At 37.0% G+C, this 24,670-nt stretch overlaps 1 protein-coding gene across 43 annotated transcripts in view; it reads left to right on the forward strand.

The window, feature by feature from the left end:
- Positions 1-24,670, forward strand: part of LOC122183568 (von Willebrand factor D and EGF domain-containing protein-like) — a 290,489-nt gene that overhangs the window by 73,740 nt on the left and 192,079 nt on the right. For 32 of the 43 annotated variants that reach the window (XR_006180287.1, XR_006180288.1, XR_006180289.1 and 29 more), the window contains 5 exons: positions 2,135-2,261; positions 8,077-12,174; positions 12,496-12,652; positions 21,732-21,864; positions 22,353-22,472. The gene's annotated coding sequence lies outside the window, so the exon portion shown is untranslated. Of the gene's footprint in view, positions 1-2,134; positions 2,262-5,661; positions 5,788-8,076; positions 12,175-12,495; positions 12,653-21,731; positions 21,865-22,352; positions 22,473-24,670 lie in introns of all 43 variants that reach the window. The other 11 variants (XM_042877621.1, XM_042877625.1, XM_042877628.1 and 8 more) reach the window with 6 other exon arrangements.

Raw genomic sequence — 24,670 nt, forward strand, 5'->3', positions numbered from 1 at the left:
GTGCTAGATATGTAAAAAAATGCTTCAGCTGGCAGACAAAAAAAAAAAAAAAAAAAAAAAAAAAAAAAAGGATATTTTAAAATAAGAGGAAAAAAAAAGACTTAAAGGCCAATTGAGAAACCAGTAAGGGAAGAAAACTAAGAGAAGAAAACTTAACAGTTAATTGAGATTGAGGGTCCTTACTTAGCAGAAGAGAGACAGCATATGGGAAAGGCTATTAGGGGTCAGGGGTTTTATGTAAAATGGGGAAAATGAAGAAAATACATACTTACAGACATTTATTGTTAAATACAGATCAGTTTCTTCATTATGCCAGCCAAAGTAAGGAGTGAACACTTAAAGGCAAATCATAGAATCATAGAATGGCTTCAGTTGAAAGTGACCTTAAAGATTATCAAGTTCCAACCCCCTGAAAGGGTTGAAATGTTTGCTTCTGCTGTAGTGCTGCATCTCTCTCTGCAAGCATTCTCTTTGGATTACTTACTTAGGCAGAAATCTGATTTAAATGTTCATCTTAAAGAAAGACATTAATACAAAGAGAACTTCCTGGCCTTGCTTACAGGGAAAGATGTTGACATGGGAAGCCCTTCAAAAGCCCTCTGCACTCTGGTTTTGGAGGATGTGAAAAGTCCAGTGGAGTAACCTGATTCAGATTAAACAGAAAGTGCTCACCCACTTCCTTTTCATGTGGAGAGACTTGAAAGCATTCATATTTGATGATGTGAGACTCAAATCCCCATCCCTGGAGGTGTTCAAGGCCAGATTGGATGGGGCCCTGAGCAACCTGGTCTAGTATTAAATGGGGATGGGGAGGTTGGTGGACCTGCACGTGGTAGGGGGATTGGAGATCCATGATCCTTGAGGTCCCTTCCAACCCTGGCCATTCTGTGATTCTGTGAAATGCTGAACTTAGTGACTGCCTGGCAGGCTGGATCTTAATGGTGTCATTTGCTATCCCAAATGGACAAGAAGATTCCTTCTATGCAGAACAAGATGGGGAATGATCTCACAAGTTTCCTGCTAATGCTTTGTCAATTATTATTATTATCATCATTAAACAGAGCATTAAACTACATAGAATCTCATAACAATAAATGACACTTTTGGTACATTACCTGTTTAATACTACAGTAATTGCTTGTGATTAGATATAACTAATAAAAAGTCTTCTTGCCAACATGATCTTTTTAATTAAGTATTTCATAGCTTCTAGTAAAAGCAAAATGAATTCTCAGTTGGTGTAATATCAATCTGGGACACCAGCCCTGATGGTGTGTTTTTCTGCTTTTCTCCAATGTTACCTCCGCAGTTTGATCCACACAAGAACTGAAGGCTACTGATGTCACTTTCTTCAAACAGTCTGCTGACCCCCTTTTACCATAGATACAATTATTCAGATTTTGACACCACTTGTTCCTCTTCCTGCTCCCTCTAAGTGCAATCCCAAAGGAGTTTAAGATTCAGTGATGTGACTCCTACCAATTTTATGAGCAATAATATCAGATTTGCTTGACTTCCAAATTCTTCAGGAAATGAGCATGAAAGCTTGAAAAATGTTGAAGTTAATATTAAACAGATTAACAGATAATATTGCTCTGACAGGTTTATTGGCATCTTCAGAAGTGGAAAACATAGACAGAAACACCAAACTTCATCCCAGCATTCACAGCACTGATACTTGTGAACTCTTACAAGGAAACACCAGGTTGTTTCCAAAACCTAACTTTCATATTACCATTCTGTCCACCCAAAATCAGATCTGAGGTTTGGATCATTATCAAATATTAATATCTAGTTGAATAAGGTTTCCTTTAATCATCTTTCAAACATTTGTGAGAAGAATTTTCAATAACATTCAATAGGTTTCCATTTCTACTTTATTTCAGCACTTCACTCTGAGTCTACACCTACTGTTAATGCTCCTTAGGGACTAACAAATCCAAATCTTTCTGCTATTGTGTCCCTGGAGTTTGTTATCTCCTAGCATAGCCACCCTAACCCAGAGACACATTCCTCTAAATCCAGCTGCCACACTATCCCACTCTGTGTCTTCAACACTCCAAGTATTAATTCTTCATATGTATTTGTATGTCCTAGAGCTGGGGTGGTAAATTACTGTTTATTTTAATGGCAGAGGATGAAAGCCTACCGAGAACTTTCCTGAAAATACTGAGGAAGATGCTATTAGCAGGTGATGCTGCCCAGCTGTATCATGAGAATATGTGGTCCAGTCACTGGAATTCACTCCGTCTGTAGCTCAGGTACTTGATCAAAATTGGCAGGCATTCAATGATAGCAAAGGAACTGCAGGTTAAGTTTCAGCCCACTTCTTATGTTTATTTTGATTGTACTGCTTTTTCCAAGTTAAAACTAAAAATTGCAAGCAAATTTTTCTCCATCTGTAACAGTAGGAAGAGAACGCTTCTAGTACACGTATCTCCCGAAAACTGCTATTTTCCGCAGTCCTTATGTCACAGCTTTCAGTTTCTCAAATGATTTGTTTCAAAACTATGCTGACACAGAAAGCTGAACAGATATTGTTTGCAGAAGGGAAAAAAAGACGAGAAATTTTACTGGGATAATTTTATATACTTTTACAGTAGGGCTTCAGTCTCATACTGGTCAGCAGAGGCTCTTTCAGGAAGATATTTAGTACCTTTGTAGATTATATGAGAGAAAAGAGGCAAAATATGTAATAGAAATGCTCTTACAATTAGACTATTTATTACTTCTAGCTGTAAACTGGTTGTAAATATGGCTTTTCTGGCATAGCTCCTGGCAAGCAAACTAACTACAGTGATGCAAAGTTGTGGAGTTTCCATTTCATTTCTTGCCTCATTAATTTCATTAACTTACAAATAGATGAATACATAAAATTAAAAAGTAATTTCCTTTTAATATTTTTAAATTACTCTCTCCAAGTATTCAAACCTTTTAATCTGCTCTTTTAAGGTCTCCATCTAATTGCTTTTACGGAGACATAATTGAGGTTTTGTGAATCAAATATCAGTGTGATTGATTATAAAAAAGCTAATCAGAGAGTGCCATTCACAAGACAAATGCAATTGTTTCTAAAATATTTACTTGCAGTCTCTGCCACTTTACTAACTTTGCAGCGTGTGCAAAACGATGTGTGGGTGCAATGTGTTGAGGTGTGATTTTATGTGGGGAAATCAAACCTAGTCATGGAGAGAAGTCTGTTTCTTCTTTTTCTTATACAAGGACAGATTGCATGGGAATTATAGTGTTTCCCATTTAATAGAAGTAGCCTTTGTTTTGATGTTTTTCACAACAGTGACAAATGGCAGCTAAAAAGAAAAGGGGAGAATGTAATCAATCTTCCCACCTTTAAAAATAGCTGAAAAAGAGAAGAAAAACTAAACTACTTAAAAAACTCATTTGACACAAACAGTTATCTGCAAGATAAAGCAAGTGCAGAAGACGATTGGGGCTGGATGGCCTGGTCTTGGAGCAGGCAAAAATGTGGCTCTGTTTCTTCTATCTGTTTGGGATTCCAGTTTCCATGGGCGAAACAGAGCAGCAGGTATGTCCAGAAAGGAGAGTGCTCACTGAAAAGGCCACAGAGTGAGTCTGAGAGCAGAAAATATGTAAGGAAGAAACAAGAAAGAAAAATGGAATCTTATTTCAAGAATTCCAAAGTACTGGTTGACTTTGTCAATAGCATCAAAGACTTCAAGGGGTTATTCAGTCTGGAAATCATCTAGATGGCTAACATTTATTTAATAGTATTTTAATAATGCAACAATTTAATGTTCACACTTACTATTAAAAGGAAAAGAAAGCAGAACAGTAAAATTACATCCTGTGATATTTGAATGATATTTCTCTAAAGTTAGGACAAGCCACAAAAATATAAAGCCGAAAATTTCACTGTATCCTGAGGAATCCATTCCAAAAGCTTGTATTATAAATGAAAGATGAAAATATGTAATGTCTCGATCATTTTGCTGAACTGAGTGGAAATTAACTCCTGGGAGGATTAGATCAGACTCTGCAACGGACAGTTTTGGTGATGGAATGCTTGGAAGGGAAAACTTATCACTTCTTAGATCATGTAAGATGTGAAACAAACAGGCCAAATTAAGTGGTCGGTTGTTTATTCTGGTATTTAAAATGGCATAAATGAGACTCACCTGGGTTTACAAACCTGGTCTCTTCAGTTCAAGAAGAATAGGGAACTATTGGAGAGAGTCCAATAGAGAGAGAGTGGAGAGCTATGGAGACGCCAGGTACCTGGTGCATCTCCATATGAGGAAATGCTGAGAGATGTGGGGCTGTTCAACCTGGAGAAAAATGAGGAGGAATCATATCAATGCTTATAAAGATCTAATAGGTGGGAGCCAAGTGGATGGGAGCATGCTTTTTTCAATGGTGCCCAGTAATAGGATATGAGGCAATGGACACAAGGTGGAACACTGGAAGTTCCATATCAACATGATGAAAAACTTGTTTACTTTGAGGGTTACAGAACACTGGAACAGGCTGCCCGGAGTGGTGCTGGAGTCTCCTTCTCAGGAAATATACAACACATTCCTGGATACTTTTCTATGTAACCTAATATAGGGAACCTTCTCTAGCAGAGAGTTAGACTCGATCTACAGAAGTTCCTTCCAACACCTACAATTCTGTGATTCCCTGACCTACTGCTAGTATAACCTCAATCAGGCTCAGTTTAGTGCCTGTGGTAAATGTCAATCTAATATTTTTTCTGTGACACTTTTTTAGTAGACAGTAGAAATTTTGTTACTGAAATGCATGGCTACTGTAAAAATACATGTAGAGATTCTGACCCCTTTAGTGCATTGTAAGACACACCACTGTTCCTTTTTAAATCAAGTATTGATTTGCCTTGGGTTCAATGCATGCTTTAAGCTAGTGCACCATCATGAAAAAGAATAATAGGATTATTTAGGGATAAGTTTCTTAGGTTTAGCCAAATGGCAACATTTTCATAATTTTAATGAAGAAATGTAGGAACATATTTTTCATGTAATGCCTGGAATTAGTCCAGTACATTTCCCATTAAAATCACCTGGTTAGAAATTTAGGGCTCTTGTGCTTGAAAATAATAATTTTAAAGTCACTGTTTTATTTAATATCAGGTGGTCTGAGAGCTGATTTGTATCTCTGCTGCACCCTAATGCAAGACAGAAAGAAAGTTCTCTGAGTTTCCTTTGGAAAGAATGTGTGAGCTGCTCCTGTTTCAGCTCTGCACTTTTCTCTCTTGGAGACTTTGAAAATTCATTAAGGTCTTGTCACTCAGTAATTTCCAGAGATATGCCTAGCATTTACAATGCTTTTTTTTTGTCAGTATCCAGAAACTTTATTTCCTACTTTTCCAACATTGCACTGTCTTAGAGATAAATTCACTACAACTTCTCACATAGTGCTATTTCCTGACTCATTTCATCCCTGCTTCATTTTTTCATATGAAGTTTACCAAATCTTTCTAGTCCCCTTTTTTTCCATCCCACTTTAGTTTTTATTATTCATATGGAATCACAAACACATAATTCTCCATTTTTGGTCCATTTTCCACCCTACATTTTTTCTGTGCTTTTGTACAGACTATTCAAATAAATCTAGATAAAATCTAGAACTGCTGATCTTCTGCTGGTTGACTGTTGGCTCCTTCCTCAGCAGTTTGTCCATTCCCTCGAAGCAGTATTTTGGGTTACGTGGTCAGTTTCTGAGGCCTATCTCTTTGAAAGACAGTGGTGATTCCTTCAAAAATCTGGCTTGCACCTGAAGAAGCCAGTCCCTCTGGTGAGTGATAAGCAAATATAAGCACAGAGCCAGTACCCAAAGCATAATTTATTGGATCAATGTTTCTCTGTCGCTTCCTGATCTGACACATTGAGATGAGAACAGCAGTGAGCAATGTTCTTGAAGTGCGCACAGTGACACTGGCAGCTAGAACACATCTGGAAGAGAGATGAGAAATCACTTTGCTGTGGATATTTTTGTCAACATAAAGATTTCTGAAATAAAGCAGTGAGGCCCAAGAAAAAAATGTAACAAAGTACCAGCAAAACTGGGAAATGTTATCAAGGCGTCTGACAAGCTCAGCAAATGCCAAAATTCCCTCTGTGGTGAATACTAATTAAAAAATCCATTGTTTCCATTATTGCTGAACGATTCTTTCAAATATATATATATATATATTTAGGTTATTAATTATTTTTGAATATTACAAAGCGGTTGGAGGGTATTTTCCTTTTTCTCATTTGGTAACTGAACCATTAAGAATAAGGTGGTAATATAAGGATTGGTGAAAAAAATTTAAGTCACAGAAGAAAACATGCCATTTCAGATGTTGTGGTGCTTTTTTTCTGAAAAGCCAGTCTAGTACTAAATTAAATTAACTTTCTGTGCTGAAGGAATCTTGTCAATTACTTCTTCACTTTTGCTCTTGAATTCTAACTGAAACTCAGCATGAGGAAATGGCACAGTTGTTTTTGCAAGTAAACTAGAGAATACATCCATCAGGGCATACCACTCACTGTGTTGTCCAGAAAGCATGATTCGGCTGCTTATACTTGTGTGCTAATTGTCATGCTGAGTTTTGTTGTCTATCCAGTAAGCCATGCATCAGAAACTCAAGATTCAACAGTAAAACATCATGCTAATTGAACAAGCAGGTATAAATGAATAATTCCTCAAAACAGTGAATGGTGATTTAGATTATTGTATGTGGGGAACCTGTGTTATTTAGCATCGGGAAGAGCTTCAGAAGTATTGTTACACACTGGTTCCTGTATTACCTACATTTACTACTGAATGCATGACCTTCAGAAATGCATTTGCATTATTCACTTTACCCAGGTTACACAGGCCTGGCATAGAATAATTTTACTAACAGAAAATCATATCAATGTGGAAAATGTACTGTAACCAACTCTTCACTGAAGGATATTTTAAACGTTGTGGATAGAGTAAGTGCTGATTAGAAGAGAACGAGTCTGAGAAAGCTTAGTGTTTTAATATAAGATTTTCGGTAGAGAAAGCATTACGTGTGGGTACGTTGTAAAGGTTTCTTTCATGTGTATGCTCAGTGGTATATCTCAAAAATGTTAATATTTCTTAAGAAGATCTTTCACTGTCATCTCTATTCCAATCTATGTGGCAATATAGTTTGAACATTTTGGCAAGTGTGAACTCAAGTGAGATTGATGTGCTTAGCTTGGTGACCTTGCTTGTGTAGTATTTTTATGTCATAAATGTTATTTGATTTACATTTACTGCTGACCTGTATTTTCTTTTCAGATTATCTCCTGGAATATGTATCCTCTTCTTACCTTCATCTATTACTATCATTTGTTATCTTTGTTATCATTATTAACTGTTAATTTTTCCAATCATATTTTATGTCCCTTCTTTCCTGTGAAAATATGGTCATATCTATCATTCAAAAGAGGATACTGTAAACATATTAGCTCCATTTTGTTTTAAAGCCTTAAACTCCCAGTAACTTTAATCCTCTAACCTCCCTTATTCTTATAGTTTTTGAATGGATTTAAACCAGTGACCTGGAGGTGAAAGATCATTTTCCACCAGGAACATTTATCTTTCTGATATTGCCTTTATGGCTTTGCTCTATGTGGCATTTTCTTTTGCTCAGGACCATGTGTATCTGTGTGAAGGCTAACTGTAGGAATCACCAGCTGGCTTCTCTCTTTTTGTTAATGTGAACTACCAGTATCCAGCAATGATTTTTGACACAGCAGTGTCTTCATTCGTTCATTTACTGACATCGAGGAAATTGATCTCCTTAGCAAAAGACTATGGCATCTGACCCACTGGAAAAGTAGAGATTTAATGTTTTGGGTTGGGATTCAGAGTACAGAGCCTGGGAGCCACACAATTGGAAGCATCCTTTGCAATTACGTGTCAAAACCAATCATGAGTTTTCTAAATGAATAAAATCGTTGGTATTGATAACTGACCAAAAACTATTCCCAGGTGAAATATAGAAGTCTTACTTGAAGTACTGTCCACAGAATCTGGAAGAAAGCATTTTCTAAGTTTTTTCTTTTTCCTTTTTTTTTTTCATAGGAATTCTGTTGGGAGGATTTTAGATGCTGCAAATGAACTGGAAAAAGAGGCTGAGAAAATGCTAAAGCAGCATAATTTTTGTCTTCTTCCAGTGGAGGAAAATACCGACAGATTTATTATACCCAGACTTTTGCTGAGAAACAAGCATTTGGGATCTATTTTAAATTAATTTTGCAAGAATTTTATTTTTTTTTTTAATGAGAAATAATTTATTTTCCTTCTGGTTAAATCTTGAAATACTAGAAGCAGTATGAAAGAAACACTTGTAGATAAGCTTAAAAATTCCAGTATTTTAATTTGCTTATGCATTCACATCTTGGTTTATTATTTGCAGTCTAACAGTCTTCATGCTTAGTCTAAAACCTTTAATTTCCTCTATAATATGTATCGCCGTGAAAGTGAACATATCAGAAGACTTAGGCACTACAGACATGACAGCAGACAACCCTTTGAAAATGTTTTTAAGGTTTCACTTGAAAAGGAAATTATGCCAATGGGCATTAATCATTTTGGAGGCTTCATATTGCTTCACAGATATTTATAATGTTAATGAAAACAGTGACGCTGTTATGAGCTACTGAATCAAGAAGTTCATTTGCCCCAATAACAGCAGGGGCTTGAAATGAGAAAAAAAATCTTTCAGACAGGGATGCTGCAAAGTTCTGAGTATGGAAAATCTTAGGAGTGTTGTGACATTCAAAAATGTCTCCAAAGATGTGTTATGCCAAAAAGCCTGAAAATAGGCACATGCATATCTTACCTTTCTGCATTTCTTTGCATTGTAAACTACACAACAACATTTTTTTTTTCTGTCTACATCACTTTACTTAATAATATAGGGCAGTGATAGAGTTTTAAAAGTTCCTTGTGATTTTTTCATTACAGCATTTTGATTGGTTTTAAGGTTAACATAAACTGATCTTTTCTGCCTAATTGGCTTTTTTTTTTCTCTTTTATATAAGCAATTTAATTCCCAGTTGTGATATATCATGCAGGAGAAATATATATCAGAGAAAGAAGAAGATATGTCATGTGGAAAGGAGGAAGGAAGGAACTGCAAGAGGGATAGGCTATAACCTTAAAAAAAAAGATTGAAAGTTATCCAGAGTTTTTTTCTGTGGGGCCATACAATCTGTGTGTGATCTTGAAATGATTGGTTTTGGTCACAGCGGGCAAGATGTTGAATGTGGTCTTATTTGTGTTATTAGACATCTTCCATTTAATGCCATGGCTGTAAAGGGTGATACAAGTGTTGGCTTCATTTCAGAGTCAGTAGTACCAGCAAACATAGCCCAGCTAAAAATAATGAATTTTCAACTACTTATTTTCCTATTTTGCCTTGAGGTTAAGGCACTTTAGCATGCAAGCCTTCTGCAAGACATATTTGAGTCTACCAAATGTAGTTTAGCAGGTAATGAGATGCATTTTTTCATCAGGGTCATGCTACCTAATCAGACGCTAAATGTAATTATTCACGATCGAACCTCAAATGCAATTTTAGAAAGTGTCTGTATTACAAACTAAGAAATCAACAGGAGGACTGCTTTAAACATGTTTTCAGTATGCCAACATTGCCTTTAATTATTTTTTGATGTTTTATATGAAGTCAAAAGACAAAAAGAACAAGCTCTGAAAAAGTTGTGAAAAAGAGATAGCATGTGCGTGTCAGAAGAAACACAGGGAGAGAGAACATGAAAGAAAGTATAGAAAAAGAAAGGAAGTACTAAAAAGATGAAGAAACAGAGAAAGAAAGAAAGAGAGATAGAGAATAGAACTCACATATAGCATTTGATAGCCGTAATTGCTCTGCTCTTTTATAAAGGCTTCCTTTTTCTGATTAGAGACTTTAAGATAGTTACTACCGAAAACAGTATTTAAAATTCATTCTTTTCCTCCTTTTTCTTTGAATTCTTCATTATGTAAAACATGTACTTCAGTGCTCTTGAAATGTTTTGTTCTCTTCATTAAATTGCTCCATTTTTATTTTAATGTCCCTGTAGTCTGGATTTTTCTCTAAAAATGTCTGTATATCTGTTAAGAACACTTGTTCTTTCAGAACCTGTTTTCCCTTTTATTTTTTTAATTCTATTTCTGAGTGAAAATGTGATTTTGTTTCTTTTTTCTTTTTTTTTTTAACACCTATTTGTCTTTTTTCTTTTTCTTTCAACAATTCTTTTGCACCAGCAAAGGGCCCATCATTCCAGACCACATTCATTTTGTTTAAATCTGGCCAAAGAAGGACTGTGCACGATTAGTATATACAATAGATGAGTAATGATGATTTTTATTCCATCAGTATTAATTTTATGCCCTTGCCTAAAGATTACTTGTAAATGCTTAGATTTTAAGTATTAAAGTAAACATCACCCCTATTGATATTTTGGAAATGTCAGGTTAGTTAATTGGGGTAATATACAGGTACAAGTTTCCAAACCATTATATCAAACTTTGCCCACCATTGGGCTCATGCTCTGTCAGCTAGCAGAGGAAAGAAAGCCAGAGGAGCAGCTCAGGCCACCATAACCCATTCTTGCCTGCTCCTCTCTACTCTTTTTTTGCTCCCCAAAGTGAGTTCAGCAAATGCCTATTTAGTTGGACCAGTTCTTTTGATATAGGCTTATACGTCTTCACTTAAGGAAACGTTTTTATTGAGGGAGAAAAGCCTCATGACGGTATTTGTTTTTACTGTGGGTTTCAGCACTTCAAGAGTTATGGACACCATCTAACCTGCACTAATGTGCAGAAGCAGTATCAGGCTGATATACTGAGCATCATTACTTACCGTGGTCTTTTTAAGAAGTTGGGAATTGAAGGCTGAAATCTCAAGACAGTCCTCTCAGCAGTCCAAGGACTTGAGTTTAGAGTTATCTGTAAATTCTGTTTATGTTTATCCAATAAGAACTCAGCCAGTGAGTGCTGCAAATAATCGTTTACTTAAACATAAATGGGAATTAATTAGTCTATCAAATGAAAGGAAAGAAGATTCTGAGCCAGGAATGCACTCATAGTCACAGTAGCACATCATAACTTTGCTCGATGTACCTAAAATTTCTTTTAAGTGTGGCTGCCAAATCATCATGATTCTTTTGTTTATTAGCCAAAAATCCTACCCAAAATGGGAAAACTTCCAGTCTTTTCTATGATACTTATGACAGCCTTTTTTAGTAGCTGATTTCTTATTAGAATATATTCCTCTAAAAAAATACATTTGGCTATTTATTGATTAATGCTCATTTTTTAATGGAGCTGTTTTGCTAAGATTCAGTGTCAGGTGCATTTCTAACACCCCAGCTCCTCTGTTCTGTGCATCAATTGGCACACTCATCAGTTAGCCAGTTCTGCAATAAAATAAATTAATGGACTATCCTATTTCATTTCATGGCATCCGGCCGATGGAGTACAGAAACTGCTATAAACCCTAGGACTCAGTGGGACTGCTGGTATGAGGAAGGAGTGCAGCATTTGGCCCACATTTTGCATTGATCAAGCAGAATTAAAATTAGCACAGCAGTTTGCCTTGAATGAAGCAGAAAAGCGTGGTGCAGGCTATGCAGCCTCCCAACTACTAAATTGACCCCTTTTCCCTTTTATTTTCTCTTAGCTTAATTTTTGCCCTACTGAAATAAATGAGGCTACTTATACTGTGAAAGGAAGGACTGGATAATCTGACCAGTATAGCATATTAAAATTATATGTATTCTATGGTTCATAATCAAATATGATTCTCTTCCTGAAATAAGCACTATATGGCTGTAGTGATAATCACTAATGGGTCAGTTGGGTACCAGAGCACTGTAAATTCTGGTGATGAATACACGGGGATGCTGTAGACTTCTGCCTTGTATTATTTTAATAGAGAGCAGAGGAAAACAAGGGAAGATTTCCTCGGAGGTATACTGATAAAATCTCACTTAATTATGTTATAGATCTCACATTGCTTAATTTTTTTTCTTAAAACTTCAGCTCTTTGAATCGCATTATTTAAAAATGGATTTCCCTGGATGGGAAAAAAAAAAAAAAGAAGAGAGAATTCTTCATAGCTGGGAAGAAAATCTTTACACTGGAAGCTTAAAAAGCAGAGAGTAAACACAAACAAAGGTAAAACGTGTTGATACAGAAGCCCAGTTCATGGATTCAGAACATGATGGCAAGCACTGCAGTAACAGATCCCTGTTCTTCAGCGAGGCTCCTCAGGAACAATATAGCCAAAGGGAATGGGAGGACAGGGGTGGAAACAAGTATTTTTTGAACAACAGCTATATTTTTAGAGATATTGGAGGCTGTCAAGGTACAAGGACAGACATAAATACTTTTCCCTACCCTTTCAGATGAAACAAATAGCAGATAGAAGAATTTTGCACTGTAGAACAAGAGTGCAATTCAGCATTATAACATATTTATATTCTATACCTTCTACAGAAGAAAAATGGAGGACCAGCGGTGAAATCATAGGCTGAGTGATGTCATGGAAATAATGTCCTTAGAGGAGGACTTCATGCCAAAACCCAGGAGCAGACAGATTTCTGAGAAAGATCTTGATCATCAATAACTCCTGCTAATTCAGTGGAAATCACAGGTGGGCACTCGATATTTTGAAACTCCCTTGGTATGCTCAGTACTTTGAAACTCCCTTGGTATGTTATCTTTCCTGCTCTATTTCTGTCTGGTTTTTATTCCTCTATTGATTTTAATGGACTTCAATTAAGGTCTCTTGTCTCAGAATCTTTAGTGCTTTATTTATATGGAGCACAGACTGCTAGATACTGGTTTCATTTTTTCCCCCCTCAGAATCCTTAAAGGACTGAATATTTTTTTTTTTTTTTTTTTTACATTGGTATATTATTTTAATTGGGATAAATTTAGAAGCATTTAGATAGCTTTCAAAACATCTGCAGTTTCACTGATGCGTAATGGCTATATGGGTATATTTTGATAATTGACAATTACATTTTATTGCTTGCCATCCGACTGATGTTTAAAAAGTTCAGATTTGGTTAAAACTGTATTTTAGTTTCAAAGAAAATTCAACAAACCGTTCCATCACTAGCTATAGCAAATGGTAAGAGAGTTTTAGAGCAGAAGAACATTATTCCCTATTCATAAATTCAAATCACTTCGTCCTCCTCATATTTCATATTTATGGGAATATAGCTTGAATTTTAAGATTAGCACCTCTGTCTACTGAAGTGTGAACTGCCAACTCCTCCCCTCATCTTTCCAACCACTGTAAATTTTCAATACCCACTGCCAATGAGGCGCAATATCAATTATGTACAAATAAATCTATGTAAAACCACTGCACAATTTCCTTCTTGAAAAAGAAAGGGCAATCACAATCAGCGTGAGTAACTAGAATCTTTGGAAGAGGATATTTTTGTTCCAAATTATGCTCTCACTAATTGGCTAGTGATACACTCTGGTATGCTATGTATATTTCAGGGATGGAATTGCCCTCAGAGACTCCACGAGTGGCTCTCAGGGAATAAAGATCAATGAAGTAGAGTCTTGCTGTGGTCAGAGTTTAACTTACTTTGTACATATGCACATCAATCTCATAATAAAGTCATAAGCAGGCAATCTATGATCCTTCTATAAACTTTAACCCATGTACCACAGTTCAGTTCCCAGGAAGCTATTCTGTCTTGGGAACTGCCTTGAAAGATGGAGAATAAAATGAAAGAACATGTTCTCAGCTATCTGACAATTTCTCTCGAAGGACTGCTCTTTAGGAGAACAAAGAATAACACAGTATTTTCTAGACAAAATCTCTGCTTTTCCTTCCCTCAGGAAAAAAAGAAACAAAAAACAACCAAGTTTAAACAGAATTGTCTGGTGACTCCTACCACAACATGATTAATCAATAGTACTTTGCACAGAATGACAGTGGAAACAAAAATGTCTATAATCAAGTTCCTCCTTAGTATTTAAAACCCATTCTGTGACATGCATCTGCGTGTTAACATTGGATAATCTATTCTTCATTGTATCCCAGGGACTGAAGTGGTTTTACACGTGCAGAAAATTTCTTCTGCCACAGAACTGAATTTTCTTTTGGTAAACTTACTGTGTACAAACTTCCCCTTCCACGATAAATTTTAACTTTATGCTCCTCTTCTTGGTAACCTACCCAACAAAACCTATGATTAAACTTCATTTTCCTTGATGTGTACCTATTTAGTGGCCAGGAAAAAAATGAACCTCTGTGCTGGTATGCTATAAAAGACCATAAAGAAAAAAATTCCTGGGTCAAGACAACTTCCCTTATCCCCTCTTTAGTGTCCTAGCTTTTCACTGCTGGCATAGCTGAAGAGAGGGTGTGGAGCAAGATTGTTTTGTGAGCACCATGCCATCATACCCAGGGAGTCTGTTGGACACAATCCATGTTCCCAGTTAGAGAACTATCACCATCCTGAATCTTCAATAGAGAACATTTGCTTTTTGGAAGTTCACTTCATCCACACAGTTTGGTGATACATAAAGCTCCTTCAACATCACCTAGCGAGGCTAAGGTAGCTTTAAACACACAGCAGCATAATACATTTCCAGGAGCAATACCCCACATCTTTATTCATGATGTGAATGATGATCTGAGTAGTAATAATGAAATAGGGTGGCAAAGGTTTTCCATTGTGAACTGGTATTAATCTAATTTCCTACAGGACTCTTGTCTAAGTCAGAAAAAAAGCAAGCAGTTTAAAATTCTTTGGCAAGTCTCTGATGAAAAGAAGCCTGGGAAGTGCTAAGGATTGCTGGAGAATGCTAAATTACATTCACTCAGCTCTACTGAGAAGGCTAAGCTGATTTTGGCAGGATTTTCCTAGTATATCCATTGCAAATTGGCTTCTTATTTTTATGAATATTAAGAGTCATCAACATTAAAGAAAATCTAGCAATAAGTATTCAAGGCCTTTGGAAGTGAATAATGACAATTCTACCATACTGTAGATTTTTACATAAATATGACAAATTAAGGGGGGGGGGGGGGAGGTAATTAAATAATTTAAGATGTTATTTCAGACCAAGTAGGCATTTTGTGGCTGTGTATATCAAACAAAATTCTTCACCTGGTTCTAATGGCCAGCTGTTCCCAATATACAGAAGAGGCATCAGCTGCCCGCTATCATTAACCCATTTAGAAGATGGCAGCAGAGTAGCTTCTTTCTACAGTTCCCTTTCCATTTGAATGTAATTTCTCTTTTTTACGAGTACAAAGCACAAGTACTGCTGGACAAAGGCTGTCTTTATACTTCACGATGCTGCCAGAGATGATGGAGCCCAACTGGTTCCACTTTCATGGGGACAGATCTGAGTCTTTCCTAGAAAAAGGACAGGTTGATGGGTTGTTAGTTGGACTAATTAATCTTTTACTATTTTTCCAACTTTGATGATTCTATGACTCTAAACGCCAGCTTCTTGAAGTCTTATTACAATTTCTAACAATGTTTTTGCTATCTTCCCCACTGAGATTGCTTCTGGGGATGGGATCTAATGCTAAGAAAACTAATAACTTTAGATTTTTAATGGCAATGAGCCTTTCCCCATAGTAAGCAGCCTTCCCTTTAGTATATCTGACCCAATTCTGCTTTATACTTTGTACAGCCCGTGCCTGTGCTGGGAGATCTGAGGGGCCGTGCTGGAAAACCAGGTTGGCACAGCCATTTCTACACTATAGTGGGCAGGAAAGGACTGTGCAAGACCAATTTTCTCCTTCCTAGAAGTTAAAAGCAGGGGGATCACATCCTAGCAATAACCACTATTCTCCACTGATGTGACCAGAGATTCTCTGGGAACTGGTTCTTCCATTTAAGAAGTAATTCCCTAAATCACAGCATGGGAATATTACAGGATATGTCAAATGACTTGGGTGAATTAGCATATCTGACAGGCAAGGAATGAAACCAGCATTCAACCTCGTTCTTAATGAATAGTCCATATGTCCAGAGAAGCAGGTAATTTATAGTCTAACATTTTCTTTTGATCTGCCATTTGCTCTTTCTCTCTAGAATTAAATCACTTTGAAATGCACAGGGGAAGAAGGCAAAGGGAAGAAGTCTTTTTATTTTTAATTAGAATGTGCTAAATGGTAATAAAGTAATGTGAATACAGTGGGGACCTCTTAAATCCATAGCAGTAAATCTATTGCTGCAATAGGTCCATCCTTTATCTAATGTTCATTGAAGAAGGTTTCACCTGAAGTGTAACAGTGACATGAACTGATGGTAATAGAGTAATACATTTAAAGAATTCAATAAAGCATCTGTTGTAGATAGTGATATGCTTTGTAATTTTATTGACGAAGGTTTGTTTTGTCCTGAGACATATAAAATGCTCGCTTAAATGGTTTGATTATACAGTACTTTTATAAAATATGCACTCAGCTGATTTCTTGTGCTATGCAGCTTGTCAGTGATTAGGCAAGATGATTTTTAAAATGGAAATAATTGGGTAGGCTCTTAAAAATTAGGATTTTGCTCACTTGGGAAGAAATGTAATGTGTATGGAAGAAGCAGTAATTTCAGCATTACATTCCTTTGTATGTGAGTGTTAAGGCATTAGGTAAAGCATCACAAAAGAATGTTTTGAAATCTTATAGGTGGAAAAGGAAAGAGATTATTGACAAAATCTTAATGTAACCAGAAATCTACAGGTTTTTGTCTGTATTAGTGAAGAGTAATATGCAAGAGTTATGTTTCCAGGAAGATTTTTTTTCTCTCTTTCAACTGCCTGATTCTACTTGGATTAGTGGACTTTGGATATGAGTTTGGCTAAGAGGACATGTATGGTGTTTGGACATAGTGCAGATTAATACTGGGATTATTTATTTCTAGGTTAGCAAGAGACTTGTTTTTCAAAGCATTACAAACTGGTGTTAGGCAGGGTGGCTACTTGGTCTGAAAGGGGGCTATCTGTCTAGAGCACCTCTCTTTTCTTCTTTTCTAAGCATTTGGTTTTGGGCTAAGCTCTGTTCCTCCCTAGCCCAGCACTGCTCAATGTTATGGTTTTTGCAAACCCACTTCTTCCATTCTCCTCTCAGCTTTACAGTAACGATGTTTTCCTTTTGTCAACATGAGAATTTATGCCTTCTTGTTTCAACTTGCCTTCTAAAACAAAGTAAATGATTTGTCTGAGGGATTATCAGACCTTCAGGACAGGGCTTTGAGGTGCTTACAAGGTATGTGCGTGGACATACAGTAGAGTTCTTCTACTCAGTGTTTTGATTTATTTATTGTTGGTACACTTTGTTCTTTTATTTTTAACTGAAATATTTTAGGAAGTACTGCAACATTTCCTTTGGTAGAAGCAAGTGTGTGATTGCACACATCGTAAGGTTCTGTACTGCCAGCTTTTTGCTTTAATCTTAAATGACAGCTACATCTGTTGGAAGTTTGTTCCTATCTCTTGTTTTCTAAAGCTTGACAGGTTGAAGGAGCCCTTTTAATGACAGTCTGGGTATCTGCAGATAGTTTTTGAGATGTGCTTCCCAGGCTGTGAGATGCTTAAGGCTGGTTTTTCTCTCTGCTAGAGTTTCCCAGATCAACTAAAGTTACCCTAGCTGGTCTTTTTGATTGTGTGAGCTGGGCTTCATGTCTTGTCACACTGGGGTTAAACTCAGTGGATAGGTAGGTGGATTTAGGTGGTGGAGCAGAGCCAAAAGTTGTCACCGTTTATAGATGTGGCTCCAGTCAGCATTGTTCCATTTCCCTCCTTCTGGAGCCAGGTTTTGTTTTACTGATGCAATTGTTTGTCAGACTTTTATTGATTCTTCACTGACGATCACAGAACTGTGGACCACGGTACCACAAATGTTACGGACATTGTACTTAAAGGTCATTGATACAATTAATTTCCTACGTATTATTTTTGCAAGGACACGTCATTGTTATCAAGGTTAGAAAGCATAAAAGAGGTACATGAAGTCTGTGTGATTTGAAGTTCCTTAACTGTTATAGTGCTGGGTAAAACTTTGCAGAGAGAATAGAAACAGAATAGCTAGAAATCACAGTCTCCTTGCAGAAACAGATGGAAGGCACTCGGTGCTGGCTGAGCTTATTCTGACAAGGCTATGCCAAAAGTAAATGGGATTCAAAGCAGTACTTGCTGCAACTCTGTTAGTTCCCATAATTAAAAAACAAGTCATCACATAGCTTTTTGCCTGTTATGTCTCAGGTATACTGAGTATGTCTCAGTATTTCCATCATAGTATCCTCATTTACCCTTACTCAACAGGAGGTTGAAATGGAAGATACTTCTACAATTATTTAGAGTTTTTTCTAGGTCTCTTCATGTTGGCATAATCATTTTCAATATGATACTCTTGAATAAAATGAGACATCAGACCAGTATTTACATTAAGCTGCAGTGTAATTCAGTGTTCCATAGTACTTGAGTGAAAACAGTCTAAATAAACAGAATGAAGAGTGTACTTTAGCTAGAAATGTTCTATCTCCCATAAAATTCATTTGGAGCTCAAAAATTAATTTATTGAGCTCCTTTACAGCATAAAAAAATAACTTACTCTTCTGACATCTAGACTGCAGTGCTGCCACTAGTTTTGCTGCAAATACGGCCCAGAATCATTACGGATTTCTTTACAAATGTCTCAGTCGAAGGCATTTCCTTCCCAGCTAGTGGCATTGATATGACAGGTATAGAGAAAGACACTTTTTGTACCATCTTAGAGATGCTTCCAATGTCTCAGCACTCCTCCCTGCTGTAGGCTTTCAGGGAGACTCAAGGATCTCACTCTGGATATTGGGAGGTGGCCACACAAAAAAGGGCCTCAGGCATCAGACACAGTGCACTACCTGAGCTCAGCTCAGAAACCTCTCCTGAAGTTGTCCAAATGAAAGAATTACTCTCCTACCTCTTCTATAGATTTTTCTAATTCCATTTTTTTTTTTTTTTCTGATGTCATAGTTAAAATCAAAATGTGATTGCAATATCTGCATTATAATACACTTAGTCTGGGCTTTCAGATAGAATTTTAAGCTTTTTAAGCTTTTGGACAATCTCAGGTCATCAGTTCTTGATGGGGAGCATTTAACTTCTCTTAAGCTTCCGCTTTTAATATTTGGGTTATTGTTGTTAAACACAAGATATCAAAGAACACACAATAGCTGCATAGTAGCAATTCACAAGCTTTTTCAACAATTAGACGTGATTAATCATATAACTTAATTAGACTTTCTTTTCCCCATTTAAAATTAATATAGAATCTTTAGGTAATTACAGTGACTAACATTATTCAGTAGTAACACTAAGTAACACTAAAATGCCTTAAATGCAATCTGATAGCAATTTAATATGAAACAAGTTACAAATACTGTTACCAAAATACCAGTAGTGAAAAGCTAAAACAGTCTTAGGTGTGAAGAAATACTGAGTATGACATGGAAACCATGGAGAGCAAAATGCATCATTTCTAGTCGGGCTGAGGGCAGCAGAAAGAGCACTGTCAGCGGTGCTTCTCAAAGTGTCTCCAGCTACCCCAGGTTTTTTCTCCCTCTCATATTTATTTTGATTCCTGCTCAGGCCATTTCAAGCCTCTCTGCTCTCTCAAGGAGTTCGACATACAAATATTAGAAATGCAATCCGCTTTCACAGTTTTATTTCATTGGTTTCCTAACTGTTATACAAAGCAGGAAAAGCTTCTCCTAGATGTACGTGACCACTAAAATATGCAAGATGTAAGCCACAATGACTTCACTGACGTTTCCTGCTGGGTTGTATTTTAGTGAGGTTTTTCAGCTGTAATGCATAAGCAATGTCTCTGTATGTGGCAGCAATCAGCCACTCTTGGGAGGCAGCACACACACAGATGAACACAAGTGTTGCCTCCACCTCAGTATCTGTTCTCTACACTAGGAGGGAGGTGAGAACAGAGCAAAACTGGGCTTGCATAGCTGCTGAGTAATGCTGGAGCACTTGAGTGCTGAGCTAGGGAAGCAGGGAAGAAGTGACAGGTTCTGATTTTCCAAGCCATTGTATCTGAAATGATTGGCCTGGATATCAAGAGAAGATGAAACCCAAACCAGAAGGACTTGAGAGGTTTTGCTTTTTCTTACTGAGTACAGTGTTCTGCTGGCTATGATCAGAGAGAAGACAAGGCAAAAACTGAGTTTTTAAAATGAAAAAAAGCACTGAACTACAATTCATTTCTCAAAGAGAATTTTCACATAAACGTATATGGTTATTTTAAAAGCAACAAAAGCAGAAACACAAAACCCTTGTTTTTTTATCTGTTCAACAGCGCTATGCCAGTAAATCAAATCACTGTATCAGTGAAGTTGGTGACAATCTTTAATGAAAGTGCCAACCTAGGATCTTTAAACACAAAAGAATCAACAACAGTCCAATAGTTTTCACAAGATGACTGGGGCAGATGATGAGACGGAAGAGGCAAAAACTTTGCAGCTGGCAGGCACCCAAAGCTTCTTAAACCTCTTGTACTCTTTCTTAATAAATATGTCATTTCTATACCAGCCATGTTAATGCAGTGATAAAAGCAGGAGAATAACTCTCTTTATAATTGTGCAAGACATCCAGATATATTCCCCTGTCTCCCTGACTAATGTTTCCAACATGACTTGTTAGCTTCTGCAATGATCAAGCAGCTATTAAAGATAAAACTGTGTTAACCTTTTCAAAAATTAGAAAAGCATGACTGTAACTGGAACTACAATAGCTTCCTGGGGAATAGAGCAAAAGGGTGAAAGATCATCCTGCTGAGTTGTTGGTAATGGATTTATTATTTATTTAGTATGTCTGAAATGCGTATGGAGAATGTAGCCCTATCCAAATGCCTCCTCTGTGTCCCTGTGTCAATAATCTGATCAATATAGGTAGGTAAGTAGGAAGATCATGGATTATTTTTTTCTAAGTTTTCTGTTTAGTTTCCCTCCTTGACACAGACTTTAGAAGACTGATAATAGAAAAAGAACTCTTAAAAGTCTGAAATTTAGCACATTTTTCTCAATTTTGAGTTTAAACTTGAACACAAACCATCTCAATTCCAATGATCTTGTGAGAACTATCCCATTCATAAGAGCTTGTTCATATTTGTATATTCAGAGACCCATGAATTAGACACTAACATAATGCATAACACAGCTATACCCTCAACAATGTCAGCGAGGGTGTCACAAAGCATCCCATGCACTGACAATCTGGAAATTTAGGATATTCAGATATTGGCTTGTATGATGTCAGTGGAAAGTAAAAAAATCAACCTTGACATGCTTAAGCTGTAACCACAGGCAGGTCTCTGTTAACTGATAAGTATAATCTGTAGACTACAAGTGACAAAGAGGCAATAAATCCCAACCAGAAATAAGAATGACTGATAGTCCAAAACCACACTAACTTGGTCTACTATGAAAACATTTTTTTATTGTTTTCATTAAATAAGCTTTTTACTGAAGTTATCAGAGCTGCTGAAAATAGATGCAGATAATAGCAGTATGAAAATTACAGAAATGCAATATAAAATCCCAGGCACATGGAATACTTATAAGGTCTGATGACTATCTAAGTATTGTCTCAGTTGCATTTTTTGAGATTTTAATCTCTGCAATTAATTCATTGTCTTCCCACAAGGACTAGTAAAAGAGTCATTTAAATGAATGTGTCCATATTAACCATTTTCCTATCTCCAGTCAGGTTGGCAAGCACTATGAATCATCTCTTCTGATCCCTGCATGCTTTTGTAGAAGAAATTGGAAAGGCAACATCCACGAGGAAATACATGAAGATCTAACCTGGCCTGTGTGAAAATATTCATGTCATAACGTAAGAACTGCTGTCCTATCGATACACCTGAAAAACAGCCCCTAATAATTCAGGCAAGGGAAGACTGGATTAAGGCAATGAGGAAAAAAATTAGAGATAAAAGAGACTTCTCTGTGATCTTGGACGTTTGTTGTAATCTCCAGTATCAGACATTTGCCCCAAGTGATCATTTTGTCAGTGATTGATTTCTTCACCCTGATGGCTACTAGCAAATACAATCAACCCCAAAAGTCATCAAAATTTGGGGCGGTTCCCACGAAGGAATGGGGCTCATCAAGGTTACCCTGGGCACCTCATTGCAAAGGAAAAAGAGCAGGCCCAGCTGTAAGTCATCTCTCACCATTTCTCAGTATATTCTTTCTATTTTATTAGGAAACCAAAAAGCAAAGCAAACAAGTACAAACTGTTCTACAGAAGCATTTTGTGCTGCAGGCGAGAGTATCATTTTCTTGTAGCATCTCTTCTTACTTTATCTCCTCTTCCCACAGCCAGACAAGAAACAAATGTGCCATCTCAGACGAATCCACCTTTCTCTCTTTGCATCTCATGGAAGACTTTGAAATTTCGGGACAAAATTGCATTCTCTTATTCAAAACTGAACAAAGCAGGTATGTCCAGAGATATTATATGCTTCCCTATGAAAAGTAAAATTAATCTTCATGTTTTTCTTCATGGAGGACAAGTTGGTACTTACGTGGTAATATTTATAAATATTTACAACTATTTATTAATATTTATTCTGAGTTAAACTTGTACAGAATGGTGCTGTTCGCCCAGAGGAATACATCTACTGGGTTGTTCTCTTCCTTCTCTCAGTTCATGTGAGAGGAGTAGGTGGAGACATGTACAACTACAGCAAGCCCCAGCCTATGTGCTGGGAGATTTAACACTAGAAAGAGATGGAGAGGTAAAGTTTGCTGGAAAAGGAACCTGAAAGGAATAATAAAAAGCTCTTCTCAGCAAAAAGAAGTATCAGAGCACCATTTCTCAGTAGGGTGTTCAGTTCCACGTCTAATCCGAGCAGAGCTGTGAGAAGTCTGGAAACTTCAACCTCTTCCAACACAGTGACAGTCCCAGCACTGTGCTTCAGCTGAGGACTGAAATATTGCAGATATAAAATTTCTATTGAACTGGGACAAAAAATGGAGTATCATAATACTTGTACGCAAATAATTAGAGAATAAGAGGGCAATACTAAAACTATCAACTAGAAAATGACTTCAGCAGTATAGCATATCATTTTTTCGAACATAAACTTTGTGAAGTCAGAGATATTAAGAAAAATTCTGTAAATCCCTCTGGCAATAAGCAATGGAATTAAAACCCAAGCAAAATTAAATTTGAGAAGATTAATGTTCCTTTTTATATTTTGATGACAACTATAAACATAATGTAATTTTGTGAATTTACTGTTTTAAAATGCAAGCTGATACCCCACAATGGTGCAATTGAAGTCACCAAGCAAATAAGTACTTTTTATTCTAATGTCCCAATAGATAAATTCTGCAGTAGTAACGAAATGGCTTTGAACTTCTTAAACACCATTTAAAATGACGCAGAAACAAGTAAGAAATTTATAAATGAAGCCTGGCTGTATTTAAAATGCATGTAGCAGGGCGGAAGAAAATGGAAATCCTTGTGGATCAGTTAGTCAATATGATGTCTGAAGCAAGTAGGAGGGACCAGAGAGCTCCTTCACAGAAAGAACGCATATCTTTCATTACCAGGTTGGATTATATTAGGAAAAGTTTTGCTAAATTTACCTTAACCAAAACTTCATCTTGGGTATTTTCTATGGAACATTTGGGCAAAATGGACACCTCAGCTCCACATTATATTTAACTCATCTACATATACTGTAAAAGGAACCTCAATAATCATATCTCATCATTACTGCCATCAGAATTCTGCTTTTGTTAGACAAAATGCGAACACAAACATCATTTAGCTTTTTTCCACATAGATTTGACCTATATGGAAAAAGTAATGCTAAAAGGACATTTTAAGTCTATCTTCTCACCCATTTTTTTTTTCAGGAATCAGCTCTCACAGGGCACAAATGTGCGTAATAATCCACTTGAATGAATAAGCAGTCAAAACAATTAGAAGTAAACAATGTCACATCGTTGCCATAGAAGTGGCACAGTCATGCTGCAGCCTGACAGGTTTCTGAAAAATCTGTAGGGGATTTCACAATTCAAGGTCCTGCTTCCTCTGAAAATTATAGCAAAACCTCCACAAGATTCACAGAAGCCTGTCTGGCTCTGTGCTGGCAGCAGCTGAGAATGACAAGAAGAGGGAGGAAAGCAGGACAGCGTGAGCTACCAAGGACAGGGAGGAGAAAGAGCTTCAGTGCTCTCCTCTTGCTTTCAACTACATCCAGAGAGTTTTGCAAGCAAAACAGGGATTTTGCTATTTCTTGCCCAGAGCACTGGGGCTTGCCTGCATCAGAGCTGCTTTTACCTGGCCTTGCCAACTGCCCCTGGCCATCCCTGGACAGTTTTTCTCCTCTGCTTGCTGAGTGCTGCTCTGGCTTCCAGATAAATAAACACATAATTGGTCCTATCAAAAAAAAACATAGTATCATAGTATTGCATGGGTTAGGAGGGATCTTAAAGATCACCCAAGACAATGGCATGAGCTCAGTGCCCCCCACCAGCTCATGTTGTCTAGGGCCCATCCATGGCCTTGAGCACCTCCAGGGATGGGGCAAACACAGCACCTCTGGGCAGCATTGCAAGGCCTCATTACTCTCAACATTTCCAGAACTTATCCCCGACATTCCTACACAAATATTTTTAATGTA

Source organism: Lagopus leucura, unplaced genomic scaffold, assembly GCF_019238085.1.
Source record: "Lagopus leucura isolate 7727_CA_CO unplaced genomic scaffold, USGS_WTPT01 Super-Scaffold_100019, whole genome shotgun sequence".
Lineage (NCBI taxonomy): Eukaryota > Metazoa > Chordata > Aves > Galliformes > Phasianidae > Lagopus > Lagopus leucura.